Below are 10,301 nucleotides of genomic sequence, written 5' to 3'. Positions count from 1 at the left end.
CCCAATATAAGTGGCAGCTCTGTGCCTTACCGTAGTGGGACGCAGTCAAATGTAGTGAAACTGTAGGACGTGGGCCCTTGTGTTACAAAATTCATATTGATAGGCATTCCATGTGTGATTCTGAGAATCTTTATTTCCCGATATTATAGGGAAAACCCGATATAAAATTTTTAGTGTAAATATCTGTCTATATTTAGTGCCAAAGTGCTAGTTAGTAATATATTTATTGTAATAGAACTGATCAAGGAAATTTTGTAATATTAGCTAAATATAGTAAAGAAAAGAGCTAGCTGGCGCTTGTAACTCTTAGTTCATATTCTCTATATTTTATCTTTATTTTTCATAAACTGAGGAAATTAGATCCAGATACTTCCTAAAGGTCTACATCTCTGATGATGGCAATATTGATACTCTCATCTATTTATGTTTTAGTCATCTATTGCCTAAAAATTTGTATGAAACCAAATCTTAATTGTTTAAAGATACAAGTATATTTAGTTTGAAGTCTGTTGGCTAGGCGGTTCTGGTCTCCCATGGGCTCATTCTGTGTCTGCGAGCAGCTGTGGGTTGGATAAGCAACTCTGCTGGTCTTGCCTAGGCTTTCTTACACGTATGTGGATCAGCTGGTTGGAGGCTGGGCTAGGACAGTCTTGGCTAGTACAGCTGAGCTCTCCTGCAGCAGGCTAGCTCGGGTTTGTTCATATGATTGTGGCAGGGTTCCAAGAAGGAAAAGGTAAGCACAAAATGCCTCTTGAGACTTCAGCTCAGAACTGGCATAACATCATCGCTTTCTCCATATTTTATTAGCCAAAGCACATCACAGGACTGGCCTAGATTCAAGGGGTGAATAAAGAGACTCATTATTTTAAATTTTATTTTTATTTATTTTTTACTGTGCTGGGTCTTCATTGCTGCACTCAGGCTTTCTGTAGTTGCGGCAAGTGGGGGCTACTCTCTAGTTGCGGTGTGCAGGCTTCTCATTGCAGTGGTTTCTCTTGTTGCAAAGTGCAGGCTTTAGGCTCCTGGGCTTAGTTAATCCTCAGTATGTGGGATCTTCCCGGACCAGGGATCAAACCCATGTCCACTGCATTGTCAGGCGGATTCTCTGCCACAGGTCCACGAGGGAAGTCCAAGAGACTCATCACTTTGATGGAATAGCTGAAAAAAATATTTTTAAAGAGTGTAGATACAATAAGAGCTATACTGGGACTATTTTATTTTACACCGATTTTTCATAACTTCAAGTGTATTGGTATCTGTCAGTGAGCTCTGATGTGCTCTCCAGACACATTTTTGTCTTCCCTGGGGAAGAATTCAGGTTCTCCAGTGGCTCATGGTGACTGACACATGTAGGTTATTAGCTTTTCTTTCAGTCTATTCTCCCCCAACAGGGTTCCTGAGGTTGAGGCAAGGTTTTTAACAGAGTAAGTTCTAGGCTTGTCAGAACTTGACCTGGAGATACATTTATTTCAGATTTGTAACCAAATGTTGCGCCTGTTAACTCACAGAATTGTGACCATCTGGACATGGCGCAAATTGACAAATACATTTGTCAATTAGGATTGTTCAGAAAGGCAATTATCGCTCAAAATAATGATAGAATAATCATTACTCTCTTTCTTGATCTTCAAAGGAGAGGAACATAGATAAAAATATGGCAAAGAATACTACTTTTGATAGCTACAATATAATTGTTTTTTTCCTTAGCAGTGGTAGAGATGGTGGAAGTGGTGTGTGTGTATGTGTGTGTAAATGAATAAACTAAGAATGTCAGCAAAAGTTCTTTGAAAAGAACAGTGGCTCATTATCATTAGAAGTCAGCCAAGAGGTATATAGTGTTCTTGTGGCTGCTGCTGGTGGTGATATGGGTAGACTGATGAAGATGAGGGTCTCTAGCTCTAGAGTTCAATAATAGCTTGACTTCATAGTATAAGATCTCTCAGACATACTTTAAATTATCTCTAGATTATTTATCATTTATAATGTAAGAGCTATGAAAATAGTTGCTGGAGTGCCACCAATTCAAGTTTTGCTTTTTTGAAATTTTGAATTTTGTGTTCAAATATTTTCAATCTGTGGTTTGTTGAATTTGTGTATGTAGAACCCATGAATATGGAAGGCCGATTTTATTTGTTTTCTTTTTCACTTTGGTTTTTGTTCGCCTTTTCTTTCTTTCCTGCCTTTTTTTGGATTACTTGAATATTTTTAGTATTCTATTTTAATTTTCTATTGGCTGTTTGGCTATATCTTTTTGTATTAGTCTTTTTAGTGTTTGCCCTAAAGATTATACTGTGCACCTATGCTAGGTCATTTTAGTCTTGTCCAATTCTTTGTGATCCTATGGACTATAGCCTGCCAAGCTCCCCTGTCTGTCAGTTTCTCCAGGTGAGAATACTGGTTGTCATGCTCTCCTCCAAGGGATCTTCCTGACCCAGGGATTGAACCTGTGTCTCTTGTGACTCCTCCATTGGGAGGAGAGCTCTCCATATAAGCTTAAATATTTCAGTCCTTACATATCGTATGTCTCAAAAGAAATGAACAGTCTGGTTTTGTACGTCAGGCATGTGAGTTTGTAAGTCTGCCCCAAGCAATTAATCCACATGTATGTGTCAGTGTTCTGAAGCTTGCAGAAATCAACATATCCACATACTAATTCCTAAATCTGTGTAACCTTATATGGCAAAACGGACTTTTCACATGCTACTGATTTAAAGATCTTGAGATAGGAAGGTTTTCATTCTCAATTATCCAGGTGGTTGCAAGGTAATGAAAGGGGTCCTGAAAGATGGAGGTGGGCGATTAGGATTGGAAAAGGCAATGTGACAACAAAAGCAAAGACTGGAGTGGGATGGCCACCATCCAAGGATGGGGACACCCATGGACAGCCACCATAAGCTGGAATAGGATAAGAAGGAGGATTCTTTACCCTTGGAGCCTTCAGAAAATATCCAGTTGACACTTCAGACATCCAACCTCCAGAACTAAAAGAGAATAAATTTGTGTTTTTTTTAAGCCACTTAGTTTATAGAAATTCATTACATTAGCAATGGAAAAGCACAATGCAAAAGATCAAGAAAAAAGTCAGAAGGGCCAAATATTTAATGGAATTAGGCTAAGATGGTTTGGTTTTTCCACCTAATAATAGGGATGAATAACTAAAGTCTATTGAACATAACGTCATAAGGTGTGGTTGTGCACTATTATAATTTGATTTTGTGAAGTCTTTTAAATGCTACAGTGACTGATCTATCTCCATTCATAATTGCCACAGTCTTACTTTGGATATTTATTATATTCATGTGGACCTTAGGTAAGTTGTGCTTTTATGAGACCAGTTCTAATTCTGTAGGTTTGATTTTGCATAATTTCACTTTGATCAATTCTCTGTTGATTTAAAATTTTACTCTCAGAGGTCAAGGTACTTCCCATTATTACCAGTGATATGGCACAGTTGTATTCTGGACTCTAAACACCAAGGCTACTTATCAAGAAAGGTTTATATTCAAACAAGCAAATCATTTCTGAAATTCTAAACTCCCTTTTTCATCATGTAAAACAGAAAAGTTGGTACCTAGTGAAGTGAAAGTTGCTCAGTCATGCCCTAGTTTGCAACCCCGTGAACTATACAGTCCATGGAATTCTCCAGGCCAGAATACTGGAGTGGGCCTTCTCCAAGGGATCTTCCCAACCCAGGGATTGAACCCAGGTTTCCCACATTGCAGGTGGATTCTTTACCAGCTAAGCCACCAGGAAAGCCCTATTGTGTACTGACTTCAAAGCCTTATTAGTAATCATGTGGCTAAGGCAGCAGTAAATGCTTAGATACATCTTCAGATCATCCCTCTTCCTCTTATTTTTTGGCTGTTATAATACATTTTTTTGTACAAATTTCATGTATTTTCATGTATTAGTGAAAAACTAATATTTGCTGGTATTTCTTAGTTTACCCTTTACAGTGAATGTTTTATAATTGATACCTTTAAATGAGGAGAAATGATGAGAAGAGTTTTTTCAGTGTAATGTCACATATTGCAACTCGTTACTCAATCGAGTAATGCTCGATTCTATAACCCTCAATTATTACACAGTGAAGTGTAAAATATTATGAAACATAAATTCCTAAGACAGTTTACAGGAATAGATGTTAAAATAATTCCACTGTAGAACCACACAGGCCAAAACTATAGTACGTGTGTGTGGATGCACATTAGCAATCCCAGGCAAACACCATTTCTTTATTTTAATGTGAAAATTCTTTATTTTCTTTCATACCTTCTGAATTAAAATTAGCTGGACATTCACAAACTCTTAAAGAATCCATGGACAGACCAGGAAAGATGCAGTTTCCTGAAACTCTTGATGAAATGTGTGTGTAGATGTTTGTAGACTTTTTTAGGGGGTAGATGTCACGTAATTTATATCAAATTCTCACAGGGGACATGGCCTCCAAAATGTTAAGACTGCCAACTCTAGACTCAGAGGTTATAACGTATACCATTATTTGCTATTGTTTTCTGACTGCGAAGCATGTTAAAAGGCACGTGATTGAAGCTGGTCTGAAGCTTAGTTCCAACCTAACCAGCTTAGTACCTGTTTTAAAATTAATCTATTTCAAATATTTATATAACCACATGCCCTCCGCAGGCATTTGGGTTGTGCCACCTCAGCTCATTGATTGAGTGTAAAGCTGGTGATATAGATACAGTCAGAAGGGGCCTGTTGAAATTACAGATCTGCAGGAAAGTTTGCAGTGGTACTTTGGAATTTGTAATTATTTTATAAAGTTTTCTATGTGGTCACTGCTTAAAGGGGGAAGAATAGCACAGTGACATCACTTAGGGACTTATAAAAAAAACAGAATCCATCTGCATTTCCCCTTTGCCCCTTCTCCTTCCTACTAAACCATAATCTGCATTTTAACACTATCCTTGACTGTTTTGTATATTCATTAAAGTTTGAAAAATACTGGAGCAAGTTTTAGAATCAACCAGTCCCAAAGGCTTTGTTCCCTCTTTTTCTCTCTCCTCACTGATAAAAAAGAATTCTAATTAGGGTAATAAGAATATTTTATGAGGTATGGCTAGTTGCTTCAAAGCACTTTTTCTCATTTTTTTTTAAACAAGCTGTATTATAGCTTCTTAATTAAGTAACATTGTGTATTAGTTAATGCCCTCCTAGGAAATGAATATACACATTCAAATGTCATTAGAAGCAAGCCTGAATAAACAGAAACATCTAGGTAAAGGAGTTTCCAGTATTAGAAGTCTGTTGATCTCTTTACAAATGTAGTTTCAATGTCACTTCATTCTTTTAGAAGCAGCAACTTGAACCTTTGAAACATTCAGCTCTATCTGTGTAGCAACCCTTGTAGGGATCTTTTTTTTTTTTTAATCAGAATGAGATGCCAGGAGACTGTCCATCTCTCCTTAGGGCATTAAGTGAATGGACTTTCTCTAAATACCAATTCAAACGAGAAACAAAACAAAAACAAATATATTTCTGCATGGGCTTGCTGTACGCAGAATTTGCCAAGTGTTGGTTGGTTGGTTGGTTGGTTGGTATTCCTTCCCATAACAAGGGCTTCTTAGCACTGTGGATCTCTTCTTTTCCACAGTTAGATGATAAACCTTCCAGGAATATGGGGCATGTTTTCTTGCTATACAGAGAAGGCAATGGCACCCCACTCCAGTACTCCTGCCTGGAGAATCCCTTGGACGGAGGAGCCTGGTGGGCTGCAGTCCATGGGGACGCTACGAGTTGGATACCACTGAGCGACTTCACTTTGACTTTTCACTTTCATGCATTGGAGAAGGAAATGGCAACCCACTCCAGTGTTCTTGCCTGGAGAATCCCAGGGACGGGGGAGCCTGGTGGGCTGCCATCTATGGGGTCGCACAGAGTCGGACACGACTGAAGTGACTTAGCATAGCATAGCATTTCTTGCTATATGTGTTCTAATCAGAACATGATTAACTGGCTCAATGGATTAGTCAAGAAGCTGCAAGTTTTCTTCTCTCTCTCCTTTAATTCTCTTTGCTCCCTTACCTATTCCCAGTGAACTGCTAACAGTGAATGTATTTATTTAACTGCCCTCTGCATTTTATAATATCGCTCTCTCTCTCTCTTTTTTTTTTCTTGCAGCAGTTTTCAGGCTGCTTCTTTTTTTTTTTTAATTTTATTTTATTTTTAAACTTTACATAACTGTATTAGTTTTGCCAAATATCAAAATGAATCCGCCACAGGTACACATGTGTTCCCCATCCTGAACCCTCCTCCCTCCTCCCTCCCCATTCCATCCCCCCGGGTCGTCCCAGTGCACCAGCCCCCAGCATCCAGCATCGTGCATCGAACCCGGACTGGCAACTCATTTCATACATGATATTTTACATGTTTCAACGCCATTCTCCCAAATCTTCCCACCCTCTCCCTCTCCCACAGAGTCCACAAGACTGTTCCATACATCAGTGTCTCTTCTGCTGTCTCGCACACAGGGCTATTGTTACCATCCCTCTAAATTCCATATATATGCGCTAGTATACTGCATCGGTGCCTTTCCTTCTGGCTTACCTCACTCTGTACAATAGGCTCCAGCTTCATCCACCTCACCAGAACTGATTCAAATGTATTCCTTCTAATGGCTGAATAATACTGCATTGTGTATATGTACCACAGCTTTCTTATCCATTCATCTGCCGATGGACATCTAGGTTGCTTCCGTGTCCTGGCTATTATAAACAGTGCTGCGATGAACATTGGAACACTTTCTAACACCATACACAAAAATAAACTCAAAATGGATTAAAGATCTCAACGTAAGACCAGAAACTATAAAACTCCTAGAGGAGAACATAGGCAAAACAGTCTCTGACATACATCACAGCAGGATCCTCTATGACCCACCTCCCAGAATATTGGAAATAAAAGCAAAAATAAACAAATGGGACCTAATTAACCTTAAAAGCTTCTGCACATCAAAGGAAACTATTAGCAAGGTGAAAAGACAGCCTTCAGAATGGGAGAAGATAATAGCAAATGAAGCAACTGACAAACAACTAATCTCGAGAATATACAAGCAACTCCTACAGCTCAACTCCAGAAAAATAAATGACCCAATCAGGCTGCTTCTAAACTCGAGGCCTGGCCCTGTTCTGATCACTTGGAGGAAACCGTTTTAAAATATGCCCATCGCAGTGGTTCCTGCACAGACGTTCATTCAAGCTGCTGAGTAAGCACCATCACTGCATCCATGTGCTCCAGAAAGTTTCCAACCAGAAGGGAAAAAAAAAAAAAAAAAAAAGAAAATCATTGCTTAGCCATGAAATTAAGCCCTGGAAAACCATAAATTCATTGGAAATTGGATGCAGGCAATTGCAATAAAGGTTAGATCCCTTTCCAATTTAATTTAAAATTCTGTTTCAAGTAGAAAAAAACCCTGTAAATGTTGGTAATTGCGCTAGACACAATAATGGCCTAAAGATGTTTATGTCCTAAAATCAGTGAGTAAGTTATCTTTCAAGGCAAAAGGGGCTTTACTGATGTGATTAAATAAGAGTCTTCAGGTGGGGAGGTTAGCGCGGGGTAGCCAGGTGGGCCCAATACATCACAAGTGTTCTTTTAGAAGTGGGGCAGGAAACCCAAAGTCAGTAGTGGATGTGAAGGAGGTAGTGAGAGGCTGTGGTAATGCCGGGAAGCAGCTAGGAGCTGAGGGAGGCAGAAGCGGAAAAGTCCAGGAAAGGAATTTTCCTTCAGAGCTTCCAGAGGGAGCAGCCTGCCGACACCTTAACTTCAGCTCTGTGAGACTGTTTTCGGACTTCAGACCTTCAGAGCTGTAAGAGAACAAATTTGTGTTGTTCTAAGTCACTAAGTTTGGTAATTTTTTTTTCTAGCATTAACAAGTAAACTATTACAGTTACATAGATATTTTATTATTCTATAATTCTATGTAAGTGAATTTTTTATTTTAAAAAATGGCTGCATTATGGGGTATTACGAACTTTCTTTCCCTAAAAATGGTGATTAAGAAAATCCTTTTTTATTTCAACACCATTATCAACCCGGAAAATTTTTAGAAATAACCAGCCTGTAGAGGTTATGAGTAAACTGTGATTTGGTCTGAGTTGGCTGTGCCACCTACTTGGCACAGAGTGCTGCATTGTCATGGCAAGTTCTCAGAGAGTTTGTGTTTAGCTGTTTGTTTTGGGGAGTCAGAAATGTGTACCTTCAAATCCTGGTTCTGCAACCTCTTGTAACTTTGGGTAAGAATTTAACTTTCTAAGCTTTGGATTCCTTATACAAAAGAGAGGGATCTCAGGGGTGTTGTGAAGGGTATGTGAAGTGATGCATGCAAAATACTTAGCAGAGTTTCCAATAAAAGTAACTACTGCTGGTTGGTTAAAGCTACAGTAGGCTTGGCCATGGTCCACCAATGTTTGTTACTTGTAATTACATCTGAGCTACCCCTGATAGGCCATGGATGAACCTAAAGTATCTAGGCAATGAGAAATCTAATGATAATCAGCTGCAAAGAATAATCTTAAGTGTGGAAAGAAATGGTATCTTAAAAGCGTGTATGTTCTTTGAAAACACCGTATTCCCCCAATGGTGAGATGTGTATCCAGTCTGTTCTCTGTGTGGCAAAAAACACTGCCTGATGTGCTTAGTGTGTGGGAGGTCATTCTTCCTTACAATATATTAATCTCTCAGCAAAAGATAACATTCTGCCTTGTTTTGCATTAGGGAATTAAATAACTAGGTGATTGTTGACATGAAAAAAATAGTACTGTTACAATATTGGATGTAATTATGCTATTGTCTGATTGGGGACTGCTGCTTAATTTCAACGGAGAGGCAATGGCACCCCACTCCAGTACTCTTGCCTGGAAAATCCCATGGATGGAGGAGCCTGGAAGGCTATAGTCCATGGGGTCGCTGAGGGTCGGACACGACTGAGCGACTTCACTTTCACTTTTCACTTTCATGCATTGGAGAAGGAAATGGCAACCCATGCCAGTGTTCTTGCCCGGAGAATCCCAGGGATGGGGGAGTCTGGTGGGCTGCCATCTATGGGGTCGCACAGAGTCGGACACGACTGAAGTGACTTAGCAGCAGCAGCAGCTTAATTTCAAAAGCATTTTTTTTTTGCTGTCTCGTACACAGGGTTATTGTTACCATCTTTCTAAATTCCATATATATGCGTTAGTATACTGTATTGGTGTTTTTCTTTCTGGCTTACTTCACTCTGTATAATAGGCTCCAGTTTCATCCACCTCATTAGAACTGATTCAAATACAGTTATGTAAAGTTTAAAAATAAAATTTAAAAAAAAAAGCATTTTTTTTTCTTATTTTCTCACTTGTGAAATCGAGGCAAAACATTCACTATCCTGTAATAAACTCACTTTATTTCTCCTTATTTCTGAAATGAAGGCCTAAACGTTAATATACAACCTAGAAGATGTACATAGGAGAAGGGAGTCACTTTTTTGGTAGTAAATTTGTAATTTTATTTATTGATTCATTTATTTTTAATTGAAGGATAATTGCTTTACAGTATTGCATTGGTTTATACCAAACATCAACATGAATCAGCCGTAGGTTTACCCACGTCCCCTCCCACTTGAACATCCCTTCCACCTCCCTCCCCATCCTACCCCTCTCAACCCTGGTTTGAGTTCCCTGAGTCATACAGCAAATTCCCATTTGCTATCTATTTTACATATGGTAATGTATGTTTCCATGTTACGGTCTTCAAACCTCCCACCCTCTCCTGACCCCAGCCATGTCCATAAGTCTGTTCTCTTTGTCTGTGTCTCCATTGCTGCTCTGCAAATAGGTTCATTAGGACCACCTTTCTAGATTCCATATATATGCATTAGTATGCGATAACTTTTTTTTTTTTTTTTCTGTTTCTGACTTACTTCACTCTATATAATAGTCTCTAGGAAGTCTCTTTTTAAATGCTGCACTGGAAGGTTTCCCAGCCAGGTGTAGTAGTTCTAACCAGGATACCCAAGCACATTAAGACTCACTATGTTCCTCTTTTGCTTTGTCAAGCTCCTAATGGAATTATGGAGCAGTACTGACTCAGAGTTGAAAGGCCTGGTTCTTGTCTCAGCTTCACTATCAACCAAACATTGCGACCATGGGCATCAGTATCGTCATCAGGTCCCAGGTGTCATTGGTAAAATCAGGAGCTGAGTTTCAATTTGTGTGTTTACCTTGGCAAGTTTTGCAACATGAGTATGCCTGTATTCTAACTTGCTACTCTTTTAAGTTGGCTCATTTTAAATTTTTTTAAAGGAA

The 10,301-nt window shown here is 39.0% G+C and overlaps 2 long non-coding RNA genes across 2 annotated transcripts in view; one reads left to right on the top strand and one right to left on the bottom strand.

The window, feature by feature from the left end:
• Positions 1 to 773: 773 nt before the first annotated feature.
• On the bottom strand, positions 774 to 7,088 carry LOC129636919 (uncharacterized). The gene is made up of 4 exons (XR_008707211.1): positions 6,954 to 7,088; positions 6,568 to 6,725; positions 2,927 to 2,981; positions 774 to 1,158 (listed from the first exon to the last, which is right to left on the bottom strand). It is a non-coding gene; the product is annotated as an uncharacterized LOC129636919 (long non-coding RNA).
• Positions 7,089 to 7,689: 601 nt separating this feature from the next.
• LOC129636917 (uncharacterized) overlaps positions 7,690 to 10,301 on the top strand; it is a 28,468-nt gene continuing 25,856 nt past the window's right edge. Inside the window, exon 1 of the long non-coding RNA XR_008707209.1 lies at positions 7,690 to 7,828. This is a non-coding gene — a long non-coding RNA (uncharacterized LOC129636917). The remainder of the gene's footprint in view (positions 7,829 to 10,301) is intronic.

This window comes from Bubalus kerabau, chromosome 22, assembly GCF_029407905.1.
Source record: "Bubalus kerabau isolate K-KA32 ecotype Philippines breed swamp buffalo chromosome 22, PCC_UOA_SB_1v2, whole genome shotgun sequence".
Taxonomy (NCBI): domain Eukaryota; kingdom Metazoa; phylum Chordata; class Mammalia; order Artiodactyla; family Bovidae; genus Bubalus; species Bubalus kerabau.
This window is presented reverse-complemented; position numbering and strand designations above follow the sequence as displayed.